The sequence below is a fragment of the Meles meles genome, chromosome 1 (genome assembly GCF_922984935.1).
Source record: "Meles meles chromosome 1, mMelMel3.1 paternal haplotype, whole genome shotgun sequence".
In the NCBI taxonomy this organism is placed as follows: Eukaryota; Metazoa; Chordata; class Mammalia; order Carnivora; family Mustelidae; genus Meles; species Meles meles.
Window position 1 is genome coordinate 43534294 of NC_060066.1, and position 23139 is coordinate 43557432.

The following is a 23139-nucleotide window of genomic DNA, read 5'->3' on the forward strand; positions in this document are numbered from 1 at the left end:
TAAATCCTGCCCCAGGAACCTGTTGGTTATGATTTGCCCTGAATACCCAAGGCTCTTCATGGCCAGTACCTCTATTATAAGAACAAGGGTATTATACATTCTTCCTTAAGAGATAAAACACTTGTACTCTGGACTCAATCTAACTGCATTTCTCATTCTTAAACTCCCAGTTCCTCATCTATACCAAATGAAATGTTGTGTGAAAAATTTAATCAGTGTTGAGTAGTACATAGCAAGTGCTCAATAAAATATTAGTTTATGTGACTATACAAAAAAAAAAATTCACAGCAAAGGAAACCATTAGTAAAGCAAAAAGTTACCTTAGTGAGAAAGAGATAATTTGTAAATGATATAACCAGTAAAGGGTTAATATCCAAAATATATAAAGAACTTACACAATTTAACACCAAAAAATTTAATGACCAGTAAAGGGTTAATATCCAAAATATATAAAGAACTTACACAATTTAACACCAAAAAATTTAATTCAATTAAAAATGGGCTGCAGATCTAAGTAGACATTTTCCTGAAGAAGACTTATAGATAGACAACAGACACAGAGAAAGATGCTCAACATCACTGATCATCAGGGAAATACAAATCAAAACCACAACAATATATCACCCCACACCTGTCAAAATGACTAGAACCAAAAAGACAAGAAATAAAAACTGTCGATGAGGATGTGGAGAAAAAGAAACCCTCGTGCACTTTTGGTGGGAATGCATATTGGTATAACCACTGTGGAAAACAGTATGGAGTTTCCTCAAAAAATTGAAAATAAAAATACCATATGATCCAGTAATTCCACTACAGGGTATTTACCCAAAGGAAATGAAAACAGTAATTTGAGAAGATATGTGCTTCTCTATGTTTATTGCAGCATTATTTATAATAGCCAAGATAGGGAAACAACAGAAGCATCTATCAGTAGAGGAATGGATAAAGCTATACTATATATGCTATGGAATATTATTCAGCCATAAAAAATGAGATCTTGCCATTTGTGACAACATGCATGGACCTGGAAGGTATTATGATAAGTGAAATAAGTCCAACAAAGACAAGTAACCTATGATTTCACTTGTACATAAACCTAAAAAACCCCCAAACAAATGAAAGAACAAAGAGGAAACAGACCCATAAATACAGAGAACAAACGAATGGTTGCTGGGGCCAGGTGGAGAGCATGGGCAAGTGGGTGAAGGGGAGTGGGTGATGCCCACTTTCAGTTATGAAATGAAGACATGGGGATGAGAAGTACAGCAGAGGGAGTATAATCAATGGTATTGTAATAGCATTGCATGGGCAGATGGTAGCTATACTTGTGAACTTGTAAATATACTTATGATGTATAAACTTGTCAAATCACTGTGTTGTGCACCTAAAACCAATGTAACATTGTGTGTCAACTCTACTTCAATTTTTTTAAAAAAGAATAAAATGGATCAAAAATTGAGTCTATTACTCTTGAATATTAAACTGCATTTGAAAAACATATGAACAATCTGGATCAAGCCTAAGACCTATAGCTCAAATTTTGCACACTTTCTCATAAAGAATGAAATTAATTTGGTTGGTAGAATTTGCCTTTGTCCCTGTTTGTGTAAATCTCCGCCTTGCCCTCTCCTCATGTACTAAACTGCATCTCTTTTCCTGGTTTCGGATATCAGTGAACAAATGACCCCCAAGCACTTCTCACCTGCAATCAAAACATTACTTTCCTTCATGGATTTCCATGGAAACAAAGCCATAGGGAAGGGGCAGCTGGGGAGGGAAGGGGAGCGGGGAGGATGAGACGAAGACAGGCTTGTGCTGGTATTTCCTCTAGACCTTAGGCATCTTGCTTGCTCCTTGATTGCTTTACTTCCTTCATCGTTTTAATCTCACCCATGATTATATTTGCACTTCTCTTCTAAATAAAATTAAGTATTAAAGATTTTCTTGGCCACTCGGCCTCACGTACATATCAGTAGAATGAAAAGACACGGGACTCCTTATTATCTAGATTTGATTTAGCCACTATTCTCCGCTTAGAATTTTGCTACTGTTGCTGGTCTCCTTTCTCTCCATTCCTGCTCCATCCCACTCCTGACTTTGCCCATAACCATTTCAATTAATTATAAGTTCCTTGCCTATTTGTTTGATCTGATCTTCAGTTCATGGTCTATGCTGAAATTTGATTCATGAGTCTTCTTTCTTTATCCCGTCTGATTTCATTCCGTGATACCTTGCCCCCACCTGTGATTTCTTGCTATCTCCTGTCTCATTTCTTTCAACGGCTTCAATAAAATATATGGCTTCTTCTTCCATTTGCTCTAATCACTTTTAGGCAGTCATTATGCTTAAATATTTAGCCTCCATTGATTTGCACTTGCACATCGCTGTTTAGTTAAAACTGTGATGTCAAATATCCTTTATAGCTTTTTCATTCCTCTTTTTTCCTTGTCATGCTTCTTTGCTCCTGCATAGAATTTCCCCAGAAATTTCCCTGGAGTCACTCTCTAAGATCTGCCTCTATTATTTTTATTTTCCTTCTTAGGCTATAGGCTTTCCATTTCAGTGCTTAATATTTTTCCTTCTTCCTCTGCTATTTTAACTATCACTTCTCTCATTTCCACCCTCCCTCCTTTCACTCAGTAATGAGCATAATTGCTGATTCTTAACACAATCTTCAGATTTAAGGAAGCTGATGAGATGGAGGACAAGGAGGTTTTCAAGAACAGCTACCCTAAAATTTCTGTGCCATGTGGCAGTAGCACTTAAGAGAAAGCAGAAATGTTAATTAGGTAATATATGAAGGGCCGATATGGTAAGAAAGCAAAATGTTTTAGTCTTATAAGCAGAATACCGGCCATGAGATTATTAAGGAAGAAAGGTGAATGCTGGGGTGTCTGAATTTGGGACGTGGTGTAGTAAAGAGCTTTGCTCCTCTAAGTGTGGTCAGCAGCCCTGACATCAACTAGAAGCTTGTTAGAAATGCAGGATCTTTTGTTCCATCTCAGATCTACACAATCAAATTTGCATTTTTAACAGAGATTTGCGCATTACAGTTTGAAAACACTGGCCCAGAGTAAACCATCCTTAAAATTCAGATCAAGTTCTGTTTAGCACTCCCTAGGCAAATTTGGAGTTAGTGACTTGAACTCTTTGAATTTCTGTTTACTCACTCTTGAGCTGTGAGTAATAATACCTAACGTTTAAAATTGTTGTAGGAAATAGAAATAATGTACAATTCTTGCAGCAGTCAAGCTCTCCTTGTAGATTTCCTAAAAGACAGAACAGGGAGGGGAATTTTAGTTGAGGGGATTTTAGGCAATGCAGTCTGACTGCATTTTAAGTTTAGAGTCATGAAAAAGAGAAAATACATACTTTCAACAATATTCCCATTTTTCTCTCTGCCATCTGAAATAAAACCTTACATTTCTCAAGCCATAGAGATGAAACCTTAATTACTTTGTGAATTGTAAAGGCATTAATGCATAAGCAAATGGTTAAAATTATGTGTACAAACCAGAAAAATGGATTAAATATTCATTCAACCTTGATACCGTGTCAGGAACTTCTCCTTCATAACAAGACTAATGATCAGACTTGGCTTGGAGTCTCAGCTCGCTGACTAAGTCTGTATTCTTGGCCAAGTCACAGACCTTTTGGGGGCCTCAATTTTCTTGTCTGTAATATGTAGGAAATAATAATTCAGAAGGATGCCTTGAGAATCAAATACAAATAATGTGATAGATTTATTATGGATGCGATCTCCCATTCATCCGCCAATGCATTCAACCAAGAGTTACCAGCTGCCATTATGTTCTGGGCACCAAACAACCGAACATGAAGGAGACATGGCCCATCCCTTGAGGAGCTCACATCTTCAAAAGAAGATATCTAAAACCTAGCTCTGACCAAGAAGTAGTGAACACGGAATAACTACCAGGTACCATACTAGACCCACAATGGTATTTACTTGTTCCTCAGGACAACTGAGGCTTCGAGAAGCTACGTGACCTCTCAAGGGCATGCAGTTAGGCAGTGGCAGAAACGAAGTACTATAAAGCCTCCTCATATAAGCTATAGAGTGAGCACTATGCAAAACGTAGGCTGCCTTGATCCTGGCAGAGGGCAGAATTCAGAACGAGATGGCTTTATTGGAAACTCCCATGCCCTGGGATTCCCTGTTCTGCGTCTTTTCCTGAGAAACAAATTCCTTCCACTGAGTGCTGTTTCTCTTGTACAGATGCATCCCAGCTGGAGTGGGGACTGAGACATCACCTGCAGAATACTGAGTCTCACTTGCCTTCCATCCCCATTAAAAAAAAAAAAAAATTCTGCTGTTCCATTTCATACACCTTTTAACTCTCTAGCAGCCATTTGGTTTCTGCTGTTTCTGCTTTGTGGATACATTTACTTTATGTGTTATTTCCCCTTAAATTTTAAGGACATGTATCTTCATGAAAAGAACAAGGGAAGAAAAACAACTTGTAAATTATCACAAGAAAAACCCCTGCTAAAAACAATAAGTTTGCTGACAGATGGCAGAATCAGTTGAAACGCGAGTACCATATTTACTAAGTCTAACCCATTTAGTAAGCCAAAAAGTGTTATCTAATTCTATCCCCCGTGTATGTGTGTGTTTTGGAATAAACAGATGCCTAATGAGGAATGTGTCTAGTGTAGTTTTGAAGGAACCTGGATAAACCCAGGTTCTGATTTAGGGTTTCATTTTGACAAATATATAAGTGTACAAAGTCAAATCTATTGTAAATAAAGTTGTCAGAGCAAAAACAGCATTAAGATGCTGTCAAAGCAACATTATTTTTTAAAAAACAACACACCCCAGAATTATTGTACCACATAAATTTGCTTTTAGAAATCTCTCTATTATTTATACAGTTTTATAACAATTCCAAAGTACTTAAAAGGAGGGCAAGTGTCTTGCTGCATGCCGGGCAGTATTACAAGTTTGAATATTATCAAGCTTTTTATAAAATTATATTAAGGAGGATACATATTGCATGGAGCACTGGGTGTGGTACATAACAATGAATCTCGGAACACTGAAAAAATAAAATTAAATTAAAAGACACTATATCAATCAAACAAAGTGGAAATAACTCATGGAGACATACATTTGTTTATATTGTGTAGGACATGGCTGAGACACTGCCTTCCCACCCTCACTTTCTTCCCTCCAAAGCACAGTTTTTCTAAAAAAAAAAAAAAAAAAAAAAATGCTAAGCCTGCTATTGTCTTATGTTGGATTATGAGTTTTGAGACTATGTATTTCAGATGCTGTTTCAGGATCTAGTCTAAACCATGAAGAATAAGTAAAATCTGGGATACTGTAAGCGTAAGAGGAACTTAGAATAGTTTCAAATTCTAAGGGAGCACATGCATCCAGGTTTCTAGAAAGTGGACTCAGAGGTTATTATTTAATGCCTCTGTGAGTTTCTTCAGGCGAAGCATCGAAAGCAGTGATTTGCACAGTCAGTGTGGTGTGCCTATCTACTTCTCCAGGTAGCCAACAACATGGAGAAAAAGCTGAAGGATTTCTTTTCTTTTTGGCCTTCTCTCGTTCCATAAAAAGCAGGGAAACATAAATGATTAATCAAGTAACATCACACAAAGTGAACTTTAAAACAAGAAGTATTGTTAGGGTTAGAGAAAAACATGTCACAATGATAAAAAGTTCTACTCACCGAGAACATATAGTCCCTAAATGTGTATGTATCTCAGAACTTCAAGGTACGTGAAGCCCAAATGACGGAAATAAAAAGCCAAATAGAAAAAGCACCCAGTCATACGATTCCCTCTCAGTAATGGATAGAATAAGTAAACAGCAAAGCAGAAAAGGTAGATGCGAACAACTGTCAATTGGACCTCCTAATTGATGACAGAACCCTACACCCAATGACTGCAGAATATGCATGGGTTTCAAGTGACTATGGAACATGTGCTCTTACTGGGCCTTAATTTTCATCTTTGAAACTAATGAGCATGGACATACTCTTATGTTTATTGGGTATTTGGATATTGGTATAGATGCTATTGGTGCCCTGGACAGACGTTCTTCACTAGGACAGAGCAACTCTGCTTCAGCTGCTAATAATGGCTTACAGTTGCCTCTTAGAGGATTGCCATTGGCTGATGGGAGCCAACTTACCCTGTAGGAGCCGCCCTGCTTGGAATTTCTAGAAGAGTATTCTACCCTACCAGAGGTAGCCCATAGCTAGTGACCAGCGGATGTGGGTGTACAACAGGTCAGCTGCTCTGTGTCTGGGCAGGACAAGCTGTGGGGTACAATTCACGTTCCAGAACTCTTTATAAAATCAGGCTGAGGCTAGACTTAAAAAAAAAAAAAAAAAAAAAAAGCACAGTGCTTGGCTTTTCCTCTTTCCCTGCCAGGGATGGGAGCTGTGTGTTTGGAGGAAGGCAGTAAGGCAGTGGGCATTGCCAATACTTCCATTTCAGTTCATCCAAGAGAAGCAGGGAAACAGACTCAATTCTGCTCACTTTGGTCTTTGTTTCTTTAAGACATAAATTGCCATTAGTAAAAGGAGAGAATCTGTTGGCTGCTTTCTATCAAAATGATGACACGCTAAATTTTAAGAACAGAATAACTTTGACTTCCTTGATTTAAGTCCTAAAACCTTTTTAAATCCAAGGTTACCAGTACGGTTGAGTTACCTTCTTAAAGTAGACAGAGCTAATCCTGTAAACCCTGTCAGTAACACACATTTTCCAGGTGGTAGCTAGTGTTTTCCCTTTCCTTCTAAAATACAAAAAAGTTCTAGTTCATGGAAAGGTCCCAGAGAAAATTCTTGACTCCCTTCTGGGCAGGTTCAACAAAGATTCAAGTACAGAGTTCCCTCTTTTTTTCTTTCCAGTAATTTGCTGAGCTGTGCTGGGCTGGGCTGTTTGGCAAGCTACTTAACCTTTCTGAACCTGAATTTAGAAAACTCCAAAATATTTGACACATTTCTCCAGAGGCGCCAGTGGAATTAGTGAATGATTCAGCAAATGTGTTTTATGATTCCTGGAAAAGTAAGCTCATATTTTTTTATAAGTACTGAGTAATGTCAAATAAGTCTTATCACACAGTTTGCCCATCTACCCTAATGTACCATTTTAAATGGATACTCTAGTTTTTCTTTATTTATGTGGTTATTTTATTTATGCCTTCCTTCTTTTTTGGAAGTCAACCTAGCTAGCCTTGCTTTGGAAGCAAAGTCTGGAAAGGCTAATCATTGAGTATACTATACTAGTTAGTTCATTCTCACTTTTATTCTTCTGACTGAAAAACTAAAATATATTTGATTTAAAAAAACTTCAAATATACAAATGTATGACTTAGAGCACAGGCCAGATCTGGTGTAACTGCAGTTGCCAACCTGTGATTTAGCTCATGGAAGAATCTTTTATTCACCCCACCTCATATGCAAACTCTCTCTCATCCATTATTTAGTTATGATTTGGTTTATATGTTTGAGGAGTTTTTTTTCTTTTTCCTATATTTATTAATCAGCAGAATAACCTCACAGAGAAATGAGCTATATATAACATTCAGCTGTAGGAGAATAATAATAGTCGGAGAGGCAATTTTCTCCACCAAACTCCTCTAACCCCCTGTTGCCTCCACCTCCAACACAAAGGGGTCTTCTGAGGTTTGTTTTCAAATTTAAATTTTTATCTTTAGTTTTTATTGTACGTTTACCTTCTCTTTAACGCTGTTTTTGGAAGCTTTTATTTTCAAAAATTTCAAACCCACAAGAAAGTACAATGCATACCCATATAACAGTCACCTGAATTCACCGACTGTTAACGTTTTGCCACCTTTGCTTTATCTCTTTGAAACAAAATTACTTTGCTGAAATATTTGAAAGGAATTTGCAGACAGGCAGATACTGTGGCTCTTGACTTCTTTATACCTCAACACAAATCCTCTTAGAACAAGGACATTCTTTGACATAAACACAAAACCACAGCCACACTTCCAAATTAACAGTGATAGAATAATATCATTTAGTATAAAACCATCCCCAGACATCTTTCAGCTGACCCTCCTCCACTTCCCAGCCTGAAATCAGAATCCAATTAAGGATCACATTTGGCATTTGCTTGTCATGTGTCTTTAGTCTTTTTTAATATAATAAGTCCCCTTTGCCTTTTGTTTTTTATGACACACTATTTTTGAAGAATAGAGATTAACTGATGTGTAGAATGTCTTCAAATCTGGATTAGCCAAATAGTTTCCTCATTGCTAGACTCAAATTAAATACTTTGGCAAGAATACTACATAGGTGCTTTCTTGGACTTTGCACTCCATCACATCAGAGGCATGATGTCTGCCTGTCTGTCTCATTATTTGGTGAGGTTAACGTAGATTATTAGGTTAAGGCATAGCTCCCAACTTTCTCTTTGCAACCAAGAAGTACTCTGTGGTATAATACTTTCAAAATATGTGAATATCTTGTCACTCAATAGTGTCCCAATCTTGGTGCATGAGTGAAAGGATTATTTTCTGATTTTTTAAAAATTCCTTCCATGTCTATTAGTTGTTGTTCTTAATTACCTCCTCTCTCACCTCTTTTCTTTAAATATTATTATGGTCTTATGGATTTTTGTTTTGTTTTGTTTTGTTTTGTTTTACTCTCTGCGTTATAATCTATCACACCATTATTCACTTTTGGTGCTCAGTGGTAAGTAGTTTGACCAGTCAGCGCAGCAAGCTGACTTTTGTCTTTTAGACATACTTCCCTCATCCTTTGAGTACTTCAGGGCAGAATTTTCCAGGCTTACCTTGTATTTTCTCTGCCTGTACTTGAAATCAACCATGTCTCCAAGGAGTTTTGTTTTCCTTTAGAGAGAAAGTACTTAGAAACCAAGATTTTGGTACCAGGTGTCCTTATTGCTACTGGGATGTCATTTCTTCTAGGCTATTTAGATGGACAGTTGGCATATATATCTTTAAAAACATCATGAGTTCATATATGTGCCCTCAATTTAAATTTATCACCACAGAGTTCTTCATCTTCTCTCCACTCCATGTTTATATCATTTCTCTCCTACAGTGAGAACACTGATTACAAACTCTATCATCCTATTTACTCATATGTTCTATAGTATTGAAAAAAATGAAGGTTATTACTTAAACAATACTACCAGCAGCAAACCCACTATATAAGGTTTAAATTTCTTTGTAGTTTTTTCTTTTTTGTCATTCTTTATTTTTTGGACTGTATCTACTAAAATTTTACAGTAAAGGTGCTATATTTACAAATAATTTATTTTTTCCTGGATGGTTGTGCTACCAAATTTGATTAAAATTTTGGTTTGTTTTTGTTTGTATCTAATTTTAGGATTAGATTTTTACATCCTTTTTGATTTAATCATTTTAGTTAAAAAATATATGGCTCAAATGTAAAAAGTTTATTTTAAAATATAATTAGAGACATCTCATTCCTGTTTCATACCATCTACCACCTTCTTAACTACTATTAGAGTAATAATTATGATTTTTGTAGACATTAGTTTTAGTTTTTTTGTAAGAATTAGTTACATCTACCCATTCTCAATATATATTCCTATTTCTTCATGTTTCTATGTATACTCATATGCATCTTTCTTCCTTCACTTGATAGTGTATCCTTGAGATCACAGGATCAAGTTATAATTTTGTACAGCTTATTCCATTATGTTTACCCACAGTTTATTTAATCTGCCTCCCCTTAGGCATTTAGGGTATTTGCAATATTTTGCTATTACACATATTTCTTCAGTGATAAATCATGTGTGTATGTGTTGCCTTATGTCTAAGAGGGACATTCTTATCTGGAGATAATAGGAGATAATAAAGTTCTCTTATGGGGGTGCAGGGGGAGGAAAGGCTCAGTGGGACTGAGTAAGAAACGAATGGTAAGGCCCTAAAGAGAAGGGTTGGGTCCCATGAAACTGAAGAAGGGAAAGGTGTTAGATTAAGTAGTTGGTACAGTCCTGTGACCAATTCCACACAGTTCTTCAGAGATGGCAGAAACCATATAGGATAGACTTGTAGAAAGAATAGAAAACAGCTGTAAGGCTCAGGTGTTGAGAGCCTAACACATGGCCAAGTAGACATGAAAGGAGTGAATCCTATGAGCTACAAAGCTACCCACTCTCCAAAATACCATCCAAGTTTGGGCAAGTTTCATCTCATTGGTGGTCATGATGGAAGCTTCATGACTTTTAAGCTCCAAAACTCTTATATAATCTTAGGAAAAAAGAGAAACAAAATATTTTTGAGATTAAACTTTCTACCAGCCAGGAGAGACAGAGAAATAAAAATATAGGATGTTTCTTTGCCTCCACTGTTGTGAAACAAATCCATTCTTATTCCCCAAATGATTTATTGTGTGTGTGTGTGTGTGTGTGTATACCTGTTTGCAGAAATGGTATTGTAAGTATTTACTGAATGGTATAACATTTTCTTCCATGACTCATTTTTCTCATTTAACAAAATATATTGGACATCTCTCATTTTTCAACCCTTGCATGATATTTCACTATATGGATATATGCTGCTTTGTTCTTGATAAAGTGCTATTGGGATAAATTAGTACTAAGCTATCCAGAGAGTATTAGATATTTTAAAAGCAGAGTTTGGAGCTGATTATGGTGCTCTAAGAAAGTTTTAGCTCTAAGAAAGTTTGCATTCATGTTTTTCAGAAGGAAAATAATTATACAGTGTTCTTTGTATTTTTTCAACATTGACAGATGGTAAGTGAACAGCCTGGGAGGAGGAGAAATGACCCAACTTGCTTCTGCAGCATTAGAAAAGATATCAAAGCAAGAGGCAGACACTCCCAGTGCCAAAGACTTTGTTTTCTTTCTCACTCATCTTATTCAAACTGATCACAAATTGCTTTATTGCATTCTACTGTGTCAGAGTAATTCCTTTTTACTTTCACATTGAAGAAATGTCTTAGCCTATGACAAAATGATTTCCTCAGATCACTTGAGGTTGGAAGTAATAGGTAATGAAAATTGTTCAGAAATCTGTCACAGTCATTACAACAATATATGGAAACATATATCAATGTATTATTCAATATGAAAAGGCAAAAGAAAACTTTCCAGTGAGCATTGTCCTGTGGGCTGCAGAAAACATACCAGCTTAAGTCAGGACAATTTTTGAAGTGATTCCCCCTGACCCACCCAAGTGTATGCCAGAATTGTAATGCTTTATACAATGTCAGATTTAAGTTGTTGGCTGATTAAACAATAATACTGAGAACATTCTGCATTGCCAATGGAAATCTTTTGTCCATTTTTTCTTCTTGGTTAGCACATTTGTGAAACCAGTTAACCTAATAGCCTCAAAGATAGAAATTCTGGCACCTAATTTGCATATATTCTTGAAGAAAAAATTCTAAAACATAGAAAATGGCTTATACCTTGTGCCGGAGTGGGGGCGCAATGAAGCTATACAGAGATAGCATATGAATGATAAATAACCCATGTCCTTAACTTCTGTTTGCAGTATCTCAGATATCAAAATGAGAAGGGAGGCATGGAGTAACAATGAGTGAAATGTGTCACGTAATAGAGTACACAAAGTCAGGACATTTAAGCTTTAGTTCTAATTTTGTCATTAACTATGTGACTGTGGGCAAGTCACTTTCAGCAATGGTATTTGACAAAAAGGGTATAAGTGTGGGAGTGCTGGATGAGGTGAATAAGTCCTAATTATTATTTTTGCTTCTCTTGGCAACAAGCTTTGCACAAAAGTAACGTGTTTAAAATAATGTAGTATGATTTAGCAGAACAAAAACTTCTGTAATATTATATAGTTGTTTTTTATTTACTGATGGCATATTCTGAGTAATAGAGTATATTTATTTCCATAGTATAAGCATATTCTGGGTAGTAGAGTGTATTTATTTCCATAGTATAGGTGATGAAACCAATAATGCTCATAAACTTTCATTTTTCCTCAAAGATCAATATGTATATTATGCATATATAATAATAATCCAGACTTTCTGAATGTTGATTTTATTCACACTTACTTAGTGAATACTAGAAAGGGACTGATATGTACTGAGTATTTATTATGATAGGAAGTTTGAAAGCAAGGATTCTGTAATCAGAAATGTCTGAATTTTAATCCTGACTGCAATTTCTTTACTGTGACTTTGGACAATTTATATGACATTTGGATGGCAGAGAGAAATTTGTTAGTAAAGCCTCAATTTTCTGAAGGTGAAACATATCTACTTAAACAGTTTCCATGATTCCATTTCTGGTGCAAGTGTGCTATAAAATATTTATGAATCTGGATTATAATGAAAATTATTAAGTAAAATGTCATTTGTAATAATCAGAATATATATTAAGCTTATCTTATAAATTATCTAAGTTAATGGCAGAAAAGGTCATTAGCTAACATGATGAGTATACACTGTGGACCAAGATGGTCCTTAGAAGAGAAAGAAATTTGAAATACTAAGTAAGAACCAATTCTCAAGGTAGAAAATCTTAAGCAGTAAGTGAGGGATTTGGAGGCTCTGCTAATAGATGATGGACAAGCAGGCCATTCAGCTCAAGATCCCACTGATAGAAAAGTCTGAGAAATAGTATACTCATTGTAGCAAATGGAAATCTTGCACGGTCACCTAGAAAGATACCAGCTTCTAAGAGGCTCTGCTCCTGGAAATGTCATGGGAAGCATTCTGACTTTACAGATCTGCCTAGGAATCCTGGATAGCTGTTCAGATTGTTTTCATTGGATGTATAGTCTATAAGGGTCTCTGTCCTTCAAGCCAAGGATCAACAGAAAAAGTCAGGCATCTTTTGCCTCCATTTCTCTTTTTGTTTCCTCTGGATAAATAAAAATGGGACAAATAATCTTTTCAAACTAAACCTGAGGGGGTGCCTGGGTGGCTCAGTCATTAAGCTTCTGCCTTCGGCTCAGGTCATGATCCCAGGGTCCTGAGATCAAGCTAGGCATGGGCTCTCGGCAGAGCAGGAAGCCTGCTTCTCCCTCTCCCACTCCCCCTGCTCATGTTCCCTCTCTCTCCGTGTCTCTGTCAAATAAATAAATAAAATCTTTAAAACAAATTAAAAAAGGAAACTAAACCTGTTGTTTTTATTTTTAGTTCCTGGATAGTTTTGAGGTAAAAATAATAATAATAATAATAATATCTTGGGTACTGGAAATTTAAATCCAACGAACAATTTAATTTTATATTGAAATGTGAAAAGGCAATAAAATAGAATCTCCTACATGAGACTGTTCCATGGATTAAATGAAATAATAGATGAGTGACTAAGACATAACTTAGTTACTTTGAGACTGGTCTCCACTTTGTCATACATTCAGAAGGAAAATAAATATGAATCCTCATGAAATCTTTGAAAATCATGAATATATTCTCAGAGAGTCTCTTGAAAGTACTTTGGAGGAGGTTAGACAGAAAATAGTCATTCTTTCTTTTTCTTCCCAAAAATCCCACAAGGCAGCTGCCCCAACCTTTTGTAATTCTCCCTCAACAGCCTTCTTTAAACTACTCTTTCCTTCCTTCACCTTGGTTCTTTTTTTTTTTTTTTAAAGATTTTATTTATTTATTTGACAGATAGATCACAAGTAGGGAGAGAGGCAGGCACAGAGAGAGAGAGGAGGAAGCAGGCTCCCTGCCAAGCAGAGAGCCCAATGTGGGGCTCGATCCCAGGACCCCGGGACCATGACCTGAGCCGAAGGCAGAGGCTTTAACCCACTGAGCCACCCAGGCGCCCCGGTTCTTTTCTTTTTTTCGCCCTCACTTACTGTGGGCCATTCCTTATCCCATAAAACAATCTGGTCTTAGTTGCCTCCAGCTGAACTCCAATTGAATAGTCTTTTTCTGTGATTTCCTTTAATCCCATGACCTTATATAACATTATATAGCATATGTATATATGCTAATGACCACCAAATTACCGTATTCAACAAGAATCTATAGCATCTGATAACCTTACAGACTCATATCCAACTACCAACTTAGATGTTATCTCTAATTAACATGCCAGAAATGTAACCCTTGATTCCTGTCATCCCAAATGTTTTTTTCTCCCATTTTCCCCTATATTAACAAATTGTACCATCATCCATCCCTTTCTTAAAAGGAAGAATTGACTTATCCTTTCTCTTAACCCATACATTGAGTCTCTCAGGAAAGCCTTTTATTTTTAACTCAACACATGTCACAAATCTACCCACTGCCATCATCCTAAATCCGGACATAATCACTTCTCAAATGGTCTACCATAACAAACCACAAACTGGACTCATGATTATTGACTTGACATGGCCTTTTAAAACAGAAGCCAGAGAATTTTTTTTTTTTTATTTATTTACATAATGGAGTTCTTCTGCCTGAAACTCTCCAATGGCTTCCATTACATTTGGAGCAAATCCCCAATTCCTGCAGCCTAAAAAGCCTTACAAAACCTGGTTCCTGTTTCCTACCCTTTCAATCTCATTGCATAGCACTTCTCCATCTCTCACTACCCCTCAGACATCTTAGCTTTCCTTTTGTCTGATGCTTCCAACAGGCACTTTGCACTTGCTCTGGACCCCTCTTCCTAACTCCAAATGACTGTCTTCCTTTTTCATCCAGGGTTTACGTCAAATATCACCTCTAGTAAGAACTTTCGTTTCCCATATTATCTTTCTTCATATCAGATTGCCCTATCTTATTTTATTAACATTAGTCATAACTCTCAGGAATAGTTTTGAAAATATGTGTATGTATGTATATTTGTTCATTTTCTGTCTTCCGTTGGTTTTGCATATGTCTTATTTGAGGGTAAATGCCAGGAGGACAGGGACCACATTTTTCATATCTACAGCTATAATTCCACATCTAGAATACTTCCTGGCAAAGTAACTATTTAATGGTTGATAGTTGAGTGACAGACTGGATGCAGGACTTAAATTTTTTTATTTTTTTATTGTCACTTACTTTCCCAGTGAATTGTTGTGGCTTCTAAGGGCACCCAGGATTTCCTCTAGAAAACCCTTCTTCTCTATCTTCTGCTGCAATGAGAAATATTCAGATGCTGTTAGGCATAGTGTGGTCTTTCTTTCTTTTTTTTTTTAAGATTTTATTTATTCATCTGACAGACAGAGATCACAAGTAGGCAGAGAAGCAGGCAGAGAGAGAGGAGGAAGCAGGCTTCCCACTGAGCAGAAAGCCTGATGCGGGCTTGATCCCAGGACCCTGGGATCATGACCTAAGCCAAAGGCAGAGGCTTTAACCCACTGTGCCACCCAGGCGCCCCAGTGTGGTCTTTCTTAACTGCGTTGTGTTTATCAAAGTTTCTTCTATTATACCTTGAAGCCAAGGAATTAGAAAATGTTTTTGGGAGCAAATCCAGCAGCTCCGGACTTAATACTCTCAGCATTCTTCATAGTATTTGTCTATAATGAGAGAAAGAATTTGGGTGCCCGCTGAATTATTTTCCTTATGTGTGTATTGCTTGCCGCTAGTGAAACAATCCCATGAGTGTCACCAACTCCCATGCACTGGACTGTTCTGCATTTGTTAGTGAATTGCATAATGCATCCCAAGATCTATGAAGCACCAATACATCAATGCCAGTGTCTGTACAGGAATTCCATTTGGGACCAAATCTGGTACAATGAAAGCAAAGAAGCCATCAGATCCATTCATTCTATCTCCTCTTGCGTTACCTTCTTCATATTACTGCTGTCCCTTCCCCAGCTCCTGAAACAGTGTCTTACTTGGATTCCCTGCATCAGCTCTTATACCCCTCAACCTCTCATACACCTTATGCAATGATCTTTTCAAGCCTAAAATGTGATCGTGTCTCTTGCTTGCTTAAACACATTAAATATTTCCTATTGTTAGGCATTAGGATAAAGACCAAAATCCTTAATAAGACCTTTGAGTAGGGTGATTACATGATTTCCTCAGCACGCTGAAATGCATGGAGGAGTGAAATGTTATCATTAATTACATGGACAGCAGGCATCAGCTGAGACTGTTTTAGACCTACTGGGGCATATTTCCTTCTACTCTTAGCCTCTGCATTTGTTTGTCCTCACCTTTCCCTCCAGCTTCATGTCTCATCTTATTTGTCCTTGCTTTTTACGCTTAGCCACGCTCACCTTCTCCAAATTTCAGATTCTGTGTCATCTTTAGCTGAAGAAGCACTTTTCCCTCTGCCTGGATCATTCTTGTATCTTCAGCCTCGCCCTTCTCTTTGCATAGCTAATTACTTTTCTCAAGTGAAACCCTACTCTAATATCATGTGTCAGCTAACGATCATTCCCTCAGCAAACTTTACCCTGCCTGCCTCATTTAGCTAGTTCCCCCATTCCACACTCATTGTACCAGATACCTCACTGACACTCCTCTAAAGTTTACATTTACTGGTGTGGTTATTTCATCAATTCTTTCCCACCTGCCCCACCAACTATGGGAGCCACAGAAGGCAGCACTATTTTATCTCTACATCTAGAAAAGTGCCTGAATCTTTATATGTAGGAAGTGCCTGACACATCATAATGCCTGCTTAATTATGAGATGAGTAAATTAATTAACACTGCCCTTACACTCACAGAATTTACACAGGGGATCTAATACACACACACACACACACACACACACACACAGTACATTGGTAGGAATGACCACTATTTGTCTGTAATTTTTTAGACTGTATTTTTCTTTTAAAAAATGTTGGAGAAATCTTAAGTGTTTATCTACATTTCTTATGAAACCATTTAAACTTCTGTCCCTTTTAGAAGAAAAATGGAGGAAAATGAATGCTTTGGTCTGTATAAGATGAAGTGACCAACATGGGAATTAAGAACTCACGGTTCAATGACTGTATTCTGCATTCATAAAATGAAAAGTCTATACCATATCCAATATTTTAATTTCAGACACATTCACAATCAATACTGATCATCACAGTCTAGTCAATTGTTCAGTGATCCGTGTCAATCATGATGACAGCTGAAATTCATTGATTGGGTATGTCCTACACGGGCAGAGTTGCCATTGGGAAAAGCATTTTCCAGGAAGCAAGACCAGGCCTCCACCAGTTTGTAAAATAACTGGCAGTGGTCTCATGAGCCGCCAGATGGTCTTGTAGGCTCAGACAATTCCTCCAGGTCAAATGCCGAATTCTCTAAATGCTGCCCCACCTTTATTTTCTGACAAGTATCAAATATATATGATATCTCATATATCATACACACACACACACACACACACATAGTAGGGAGAATTCTAACTTCTAACTTCAGTTATAGAAACTTCAGAATTTTAAGTATCATCTCTTAATATGCTAAAGGAATATTATGGGATTTGACATGGGACTTAAGGGCCATCCTAAGCGCCTTAAAATAAAACCTATTGAGGGCTGTGATAAAGAATTAGTTTCACTCTCCAGGAAAGGTTACTGTACATTAGTAATTTCACAGTCAAATTTAGAATGCTGCTTCCATTCCTTCTCAAGATTTCAAGAATCTCTTAGTTTAAAAAAAATTTTTTTTTCTGTGTGAGGAAGAATGGATAAGTGTAACATGAAATAACACCAAATAGTAGCCAACCAATATTGTTTTTGGTGCCAAATTATACAAGAGAAAATTTCAAGAAAATCTTCAGTTGACACAGAATCTGCTTTTAACAGTTTAATGATTACAATTCCTAAATTATTCCCTCTTGGAATTGGTTACACTCAAACTACATGGAGTCAGTCTTAGCATAAGTCATTTGATCAGAGAGAGAGAGGAGTCCTGATGAACTTTTTATTATTGCTTTCCTTCATCTTACAGTGTGCATAGGCACACACACACACACACACACACACACACACAAACACACACAAACAGGCACACTTACTACCATCTCCTATTGCATTAAGAACAAGTCTTGTCTTCCCTTGGAACTTAGAGGAAAAAATAATGAGGTAGGTAAAGACAGATAGGGAATAAATCACGAAGATTCTATCACACTTTGTTATAGCAAATAGCAGCTATCAAAAATGTCTAGAAACAAGAAAGATTTTATTGAGAAAATATAATTTGTATGTTTTAGACTTTTGAGATCCCAATCGGAGCCCTACAGAGAATCTTTAATAGAATGATTTCTCACAGTAAGTATGTAAGGAACATAATAAATATCCTTAAAACCCTGCAATATTAGAATATGGTTATGAATAAGTACAAAAGGAACATAATATGCTTTAGCCTATGAAACACAATGAGAATTCAAAGACAAAATCAGTAAAACAGTCAAATGAGATGAGAAAGAGATTGAAGAGGCTAGAAAACAAATTGAAAGCCAGTATACAAAACTAAAGAGAAAAGCAAAGACATGGGATGCCTGGCTCAGTAGTTAGGCATCTGCCTTCAGCTCAGATTGTGGTCCCAGGATCCTGGGATCAAGCCCCACATTGGGCTCCCTGCTGGGTAGGAAGCCTGCTTCTCCCTCTCTCACTCCCCCTGCTTGTGTTCCCTCTCTTGCTGTCTCTCCCTCTGTCAAATAAATAGATAAAATTAAAAAAGAAAAGAAAAGACGTGAAAGAAGGAAGAGGAGGAAAACAGAGAAAGAAAGGGCAAGATAAATTGATTCATTACAAAAATTCAATTTGCTAACAAACTCTTAGGATCATCACAGTGAATACAAAGTAAATAGGCAAAGGGAATAAAGCAATGACAGTAGATTTGAAAGATATGATGAGAAAAGAGAATTCAACATAATATATCATTGATATCTTCAGAATAAATAACCCAATAGAGCATAAAAAGCACACAAAATTAAAATGAAAGATAATTCCCCTGCAATGAAGAGGTATATTGAATTATACAGTGAGAATTCCTCTCACTCTGGAAAACTCTGGGAAAAATCACGTAGAACTATATCCTGGTTATTTAAAATGAATGGCAAAAATAGGGAAGTGATATTGCAAGCACCTATAAAAATTCCTCAACTAAATGAAGTGGGGGAGATCACCCTGATTTTAGATTTCTACACAAATAGTCACTGTTAAAATGTGAGGGAGCAATGTTCAAACAGTTTGAGGAAAAATAAAGTGTGACCAAAAAATATTAGCCAAGATGTAATTTAAGTATTAAGGCAATAGACAGAAAGTCTGCAGTATACCTGGCCTCAGAAAAAGAGAAACTCTTGGAAAAAAAAAAAAAAGGGGGAAACCCACACACATTTAAATCACATAAAAGAAAAGAAAACTCATAAATGTTAAAACTGGTAAAAGAACTATAGCTATTTATAATTATTAGAGACTAAAGTATAAGTTATTAAAATAATTCCTGAATAATTATTTATAACAATATAATATAAATTATTAAAGTTATTAAAATATAAACTTATTAGTATAAAAATACTAATCCAACTATCCCAAATCAGGAAGTGGGGAAGTGGGGAAAAGTCTGAGTGTTAGTTTCACATATGTCATAAAAGTAGCAAAATGTACTGTGCAAGTAAAAAGAATGATCCCAACAGCTTGATGATTTTCATTATCTTTTTTTGTATTTTATTTTATGTTATTTCTTTTCAGTGTCATTATCTTTTTTTTTGAAAGCATATAAGGACTTTTGAAAAGTAGTTTTCCTTGTGATTAAAATTTTTATTTAAATTTAAGCATAGTCACATTAGTTTCATTTTATTCTATTAAATCATGTAAAATTAATTTTCATAGTTTTTAATTTAAAGGTATCATGTATAATTTCATCTCATCTTACACAAATATTTTTTTCTTATTCCCTATTAATTCCTTTGGTCCCTATGATCATCTAGTGTTAACAACCATTATTTCTGGGTAGTGTATTTTTTTGTGTAATTCTTTTCAATTTGTTGTTAATAAGTTTGTGGCTTAGAGTACTAAGTACTTAGATTTGAATTTTTAATAGTAAACATACATTTTTTAAAAAGTACAATCAAGTTTTTAATCTAGAATAATAAAAAAGCAACTTAAAATGTCTCAGTAATATCAGTTGGCATACTTTCATTTTTAGGAGGTCAGAGTACATTTTTCTACTTCTATTTTTTCATTTTTTTGCTTGTGTCCTGTTGTACATGGATGGAAAAGTCTGTTGAAATTCTTCGCCAAAGATTAGTCTAATAATTACTAATTCTTACACTCATATTGTTTCTCACATTTATATGGAATTTGTTCACTGGTAATTCTTATTTCCATTTGTTTTTTGTTGCTTTATTGGCACAAAATTAGGCAGTCGATTGCCCCAAGAACAAGGAGCAACAATGTCCAGATGGGCAGGAGTCATCCACCCAGCTTGAACAGCTCTAAGTCTTCTCCCTAGTTTGCAACAAACATTGTAAGCAACACAAATATTCATCAACAGTGTATCGAGTAAAGCAATTATGATCTACTTACACAATGGATCCTATACATCAAATAGAATAAACTATTGTTAGTTACTGTAGCATAAATAAATCTTACAAACACAGTATTGAAAAAAAGAAGTTGGTTACTCTATATATAAAACTAAAATGGGATTCCATTTTTATGACGTTCAAAAATAGGCAAAACCAATCTATAGTTTGAAAGTCAGATTAGTGGTTACACTTTAAGAGAATTAGTGACTGGAGATGAGAGGGACTACTGGGGGCTGGTAATACGTTTGTTTCTTGGTTACAAGTTTATACATGTGTTACGTAGGTAGTGGTTACAAGGGTGTGGTTACACTGGTGTGTATTCACTTTGTGAAAATTCATTGAACTAAACACCTGCTGATTTGTCTGCTTTTCTGTATGTATGTTATACTTGAATTAAAAGCTTGCTAGAAAAAAAAAAAAGTTTGCTAGAATTGTTTTTTGCTCCAAAATCTTTTATTGCATAGCCCATCATTTCCGCACTAACATTGCATTGCCAGCTCAAGGGAGAGAGGGAGTCAGCCTTGGCTGGCTGCAAATAGCCCCTGAGGAGCCGCTTCCCATTGGGTTCCCCTCCTGAGGGGAGCCTGCTTCGTCCTGAATGCTGGCTCCTGCCTCCGCATCCTGCCAGCAGCATCAGGAGCACAGGCCCATGTCTCATCTTTTTATGAATTGTAGGTTCTCTCTCTCTCCTTCTGTTTCCTGACACATGAAGACTGTATGCTCAACACTGGGGTTGGACGTCCTGAGTCTAAATCCAGACTTGCCACTTGCCAGCTTATTGGAGCTAGAACTAACCTTTTTATAACCCTCGGCTTTCTCACTGATCATTTGAGGATTAATAGTTTCTTAATGAGAGAATTTTTGTGAGAATTAGTGTACATAAAGCACTTAGCTCTATGCCTAGTACACAGTAAACTGATAAAAGTTAAGTGTAGTGACGATGATGATGATGATGATGATGGACCTTCCACCTTCCTTGATTTCTTTTTACATTCCCTTTCTCCCTAGACTGGAGCATCAACTACTTAGATACTTATCTATCCACTTTCCTTGTTCTCACCCTCCTTCCACCCTGCTACAGACCAAAGTAGATGGTGGCAGAGTGCCCAGATACTTCTATATTCTCCTAGAGTGCTCTCAAAAGCCATCACACAAATTGAACAGAGGCAATAGCTTGATCCAAAATGAGAAAGAAAGTCTTGTGTTCTCACCTAAGAGAGCTAAAACCTCAAAAGTTCTATAGTACCCAGCGTTCTGTAATTAGAATGGTGTTTAATAAAGTACGTTTGACAAGAGCCCACCCACTTCATGTATATGTGTGGGGGGCTGGGATTCAATGTGGTTACAAATACCCTCCCACAGGTGCCTGCAGACATGGATGGCTCTGTGAGATTGGTGGTGGCTTGTGTCATTTATCCCCTGTGTTATTTACTCTTTAGTCTTTAGCTTGTGAACTTTCTTCAGTTATAAAGCCTCATGATTAAATAGAAAGAGCTTTTGCGTGTGTGTGTGTGTGTGTGTGTGTGTGTGTGTGGTGGGGGTACCCATTTACAAGTTGTTCTTTATTCACAACTGATGATAATTTGTTTATTGAGTATGATCTGCTTATTGAGTTATTTTTATAGAATCGGACCTGCAAATGGGTATACTAACATGTTACTGTAAAGTTATTATAAAGTTATTATAAAGAATATAAAGTTCCTGGTACAAAGTCATTGCTGAAAAACAGTGGATTCTTCTCGGGTCAGATTAGTGTTTACCTGGAGGTGTATACTGTGCACTGAGAACAGAAAGGACAGGACACTCTGAATTTACTTCTTCAGCGCTCAGAATATTCTACCTCCTTTCTCTTTCAAAAGCTGGAGAATGGCTTAAGCTGGAGGGGGAAAAGACCAGAACGTGGTTTTATGCCAGGCTGTGAACTATACAAACCATTTTACCAGGAAGCCATCTCCAAGTCACATAGTGTTGGTAATTAATGCTGAATTAGTAACACTTCTGTAAGTGGGTTACAGATTGTTGCTGTGGTGTGTAAAAGCTTATTGGATAAATGTCTTTAGGAAAGGGAAAGGCATTAGTCTCTTGGTGATCAATAGGATAATAAATTGTGTTTTGTTTCTCTACCTGGATTTAATGTTTACCTTTCAAATAAATGCTAACTTGCTCATTGCTTCTCTGGTTTTCAAGGCTCATAGTATCTTGAAACACTTACAGTCTCTTACTTACTCTTACTCTCTTCACAGTCAGCAAATCCCTAGCCTCTCTGCGGGACAAATAGTCATACGAGTGAAAAGAATAGAAAATTAAAGCAACAAAAGCAAAAACAGATGACTTAGGGGCTAAGTACAGAGCAGAGCTTTGGTAGTCTACTCATCAAGCAGCATGTGAATTCCAAATAGAACCAGATTTTCAGACAGAAGCATCCTCTTCCACCCATCAAAAACACACCCAAATTTCCCCCTCTAACATGCTAAGGACTTTGTGACATTCTTTTGGAGAAATTTTCCCTTTATCACATTGTCAATAATTTATGACATGTTTCTGCCTTCCTAGCACTTAAGAGTAAATACAAATAATGTTTTAAATTAATAGCAACTTAACTATTCTATTCAGCTTCCCCCAATTCAAATATGATCAGGACTTCAGATCCTGCAAGAGCCAATGTAGAAATGCCTGTCATTGGCAACAGGATTAAAGGAAAACAGGAGAGTTTTGTTGGTGTAGTTTC